The sequence below is a fragment of the Megachile rotundata genome, chromosome 3 (genome assembly GCF_050947335.1).
Source record: "Megachile rotundata isolate GNS110a chromosome 3, iyMegRotu1, whole genome shotgun sequence".
Lineage (NCBI taxonomy): Eukaryota > Metazoa > Arthropoda > Insecta > Hymenoptera > Megachilidae > Megachile > Megachile rotundata.
Genome location: NC_134985.1, coordinates 4,670,745 through 4,674,769, shown reverse-complemented (window position 1 = coordinate 4,674,769; position 4,025 = coordinate 4,670,745). Strand labels below are relative to the sequence as shown.

At 29.8% G+C, this 4,025-nt stretch overlaps 1 long non-coding RNA gene across 2 annotated transcripts; it reads right to left on the bottom strand.

Annotated features, from left to right (window-relative positions):
• Positions 1–753: 753 nt before the first annotated feature.
• Positions 754–3,476, bottom strand: LOC105663447 (uncharacterized). 2 transcript variants are annotated; one of them, XR_013037580.1, is made up of 5 exons: positions 3,088–3,476; positions 2,781–2,965; positions 2,546–2,679; positions 1,690–1,755; positions 754–1,594 (listed from the first exon to the last, which is right to left on the bottom strand). It is a non-coding gene; the product is annotated as an uncharacterized LOC105663447 (long non-coding RNA). The 2 variants fall into 2 exon arrangements; XR_013037579.1 differs by having other exon boundaries at positions 2,781–3,473.
• Between the last annotated feature and the right edge of the window lie 549 nt (positions 3,477–4,025).

Below are 4,025 nucleotides of genomic sequence, written 5' to 3'. Positions count from 1 at the left end.
GATTTTGTGTTTACATTTGACTCGAGCCGAGCGCCGAACGTAGAAAAGGACAGAGACTGAAAGAGAGAGAGGTCCGAGGAAAGAAAACAATCGGCAGAGACGTATCGATGTGACAACACTAATGCAACAGTAAAATTTTTTTATTTTTTGGTTTTGCTAAATATTACTTTTACCAATGTAATTGTGAGATTCTCCTGATCAAAATAAGACCAAACACGGCATAATTTGAACAACATTTGTTTATGTAGCAATATTGTTTGTTTTTTCGAGTGTATTGAGGTGCGATTTTATATGGAACCAAAAGACCATTATTCACCCGACTTTACTAAAAATTTAATTTTTAATAGCCTCTCACGTTCGCTCTCTGTCCTTTCCTACATTTAGCGATCGACGCGAGCCAAATGTAAACAAAGAATCGACACCTCGACTCGATAACTGCAACGCTTGTTCCCGATTTTGTTGCAGTTATCGAGTCGAGGTGTCGATTCTTAACTTTTAAATAGCCTCTCTCGTTCGCTCTCTGTCCTTTCCTACGTTTAGCAGTCGCCGCGAGTCAAATGTAAACAAAGAATCGACACCTCGACTTGATAACTGCAACAAAATCGGGAACAAGCGTTGCAGTTATCGAGTCGAGGTGTCGATTCCTTGTTTACATTTGGCTCGCGTCGACCGCTAAACGTAGGAAAGGACAGAGAGCGAACGAGTGAGGCTGTTTAAAATTAAATTTTTAGAGAAGTCTGACGAGTAATAGTCTTTTGGTTCCATACAAAATCGCGCCTCCATACACTCGAAAAAACAAACAATATTACTACATAAACAAATGTTGTTCAAATTATGCCGTGTTTGGTCTTATTTTGATCAGGAGAATTTCACAATTACATTGGTAAAAGTAATATTTAGTAAAACCAAAAAATAAAAAAGTTTTACTGTTGCATTAGTGTTGTCACATCGATACGCCGGTTCGGATTACATTACATACGCTGCTCGCTCGTCAAGTGTCAAAATTCAAGGGGGATCCCCCTATGTGGTGGGGATAGTAACGTTGCAGTTATCCAGTCCATCGTTTGTCGCAGTTATCCAGTCTTTACTGTAGTGTTAAAATCGCTAAAAATGTTGGAAAACATAACCTAGTGCATTTTCATTGATAAAAAAATGATGAAAAGATGTATGTAATAGGTTTAGCTAGAAATCAATATTATTTGATTTTTCTGCGATAATATATTTTGTTAAATAAATTAATGAGTAAACCATATTTTGGTCCGAAAATTTAATGTTTATTTAAATTCATTATTCTAAAAGTTATAAATTATTTTAAACCAAGCAAAAGAAAGCAGTATCTTTTATATAATACACAAAAAAATATGATCAATGCTGTACTAAATTCTGCATTTACTTTTAAAATCAAACAGTTTAAAATTATTCATTGTTGAAATATTTTCTTAAAACAGACAGAATTCGACAATGCTCCAATTACCATATTTGTATATTTAGACTATACTTACATACCAAATAACTATCACATAACTTCCACAAAATAGTTACATGTCTTTATTACCTTAAAATAGATAAAATAGCTCAGCTCTATTTAAACCATCTGTAAAAGAAAAATCAAAGAGGTCACAAGGTATCATGATGTTCAGTTCCTTTAAATCTATCTTTTTATAGGTAAAAAATACTTATCTAACTCACAGTCGCAAAACTAAGACTTGGTTACACAATTTCTGAATCATCAGGATTATAAACTGAGAACTGCGTCTGAAAGAAATAAAAATATAAAAATCTTTTGCAACCATTAAACACATAAAATTATATATGTAAATTCATTGGACGTTTGCAAAATTGGATATTTTGTAATAAATAGTATTTCATTTGAGTCAATCTCTTTCTAATTATTCTATCGTCTTTAACATATTTCAGAAGTTGCATTACAAGTGTTAATCATCATTAGTGATAGTGTTGATTAAAAATAAATAGTTATTGTATATAAATATTGTTTGATTTATATCATGCTCATATGAAATGATTTTACTATTATTATTATGAAGAAAATAATATTTTCTTTGGATTTATCAAAAGTATCGCTCAATGAAAAATTTTATGCAATAATACTACATGCAATAATGTATATAATACTAAATATTACACAATGTATAACAAAATGTTGTTATTATTATCAATAATGCATGTTACACTTCAAGTTTAGTATTTAAACAATATAAGTAAATATAGTCTTATATATCTAGCTTATGAAAATAATGTTGCAGAATCCACCATTTATTTCTTACATGAATTATAACTTACAATTCTGAACAATAGAGAAACAACAGGCAATTGAATCATATTAAGGTCTCATAATATAATTTATTTTATACCCTGATTTAACTTTTTTTAATGTTATTATTACACACTTGCAGCGTAGTTAAAAATAAGGTTCTTTAATAAGAGTTTAGAAATTAAGATGTAATTATATAATTAGATTTCTAAAAGATTATGACAACTAAAAGATTTTAAAGAGGATAGAATTAATTATGTATTTGATACTTACATGTTTTTAAGAGTTATAAAGCATTGATTGTTCTTGTATGAGGTTGAATATAATGATATAGTTTGGAAGGTAAACAATGTGATGTTATTTAACGTTGATACACTTTCATGTCTTACATATGATTTAATAATTGTCTGTAACATTAAAACAATTTATTTTTATTATATATATATCATTTACTATATAACAACAAAATATTATAGGCAACTATAATATGCAGCACTGATTAAATTACCTGTAGAATTTGAATTAAAGTGATCGTAAAGTACCATATTTGATCTTCTTGAATCCATATTTTTGTAGGTAAAACATACACATCTGAATTTCCTTTCCAGTCTTCAGTTGTCCATATGCATATTACCAAGTGCGCAGATGCAATCAAAAGCCATTACGCAAGTATCACCCTTTAGTGCCTTTATACTTTTCAAATATATTTTGAATGTTGAATTTTCCACAGATTGTTTCACAAATATTATATACATATTCCATGCATTTAAGAAATATTAATTTTCAAATAATTATCCTTGCGAATAAAATAATACCTTTATATGTTTCTTAAGAAACAAGAATTGATTTTAATAAGCTAGAATTTAAATTATTAAAAAATTATAATTAATTTGAATAGAATCGACATTTATGTCATGAGAATCGATAAGTGAAGTGTTCATTGTGTGCATATTGATTGGTTGTAGTAGACTAACGGCAAAGGGTAGGAATGCAAAAAAGCAATAAAAAATAAGGGCTTCAACAAAAAAACTACTTTTTAAAGAGAGACAGAATGGACAACCAATTTAAATGCTCTAGTTAAATGAATCAAACGTCGGGGTGCTATCTCGACGTGCTACTTCGAAATGCGCATGTGTATAGCGTGCAAGTATGGTAGTCAGCAAAGAATACCTGCACATTAACCAGTAATTTATTTGTACTTAATAAATATTTTGTCATTTTTCTGTAACACATTCCTTTGTATTTTCTCGAGATACGTAGTTTATCATTTCTTTATTAACCCACTTCGAAAAAAGAGGAGGTTACTCAATTCGATCAGTATATTTTTTTTTTTTTTTTTTTTTTTTTTCTATGTATGTTCGCCGATTACGCCTAGCTGGATGGACCGATCGGAATGAAACCTTTTGCATCTGGTAGGTTCTGACTCCCCATTGGTACCATTATCAAAAAATTTTTCATTTTTTAATTGCAAAATGTTGTTATTGCAAAAAAACCGGCAACTTTTGAAATAAACTTTTCTCGATTTTAGTGCGCTTTTAATATCTTATCACGGACATGATTCTGAACAATTTTGTTCATATATAAATTTCGCGGAAAGCTTTTGTGTTCGAGATATTAGCGAAAAATTGTTATTAACTTTGGAAATCAACTTCGAACGATTTTAATGTCCTTCTAATACGTTATTAGTGGCATGATTCTAAACGAGTTTTTCCTTATGCATAATTAACGGAAAACTCTAGTTTTCGTGATATTA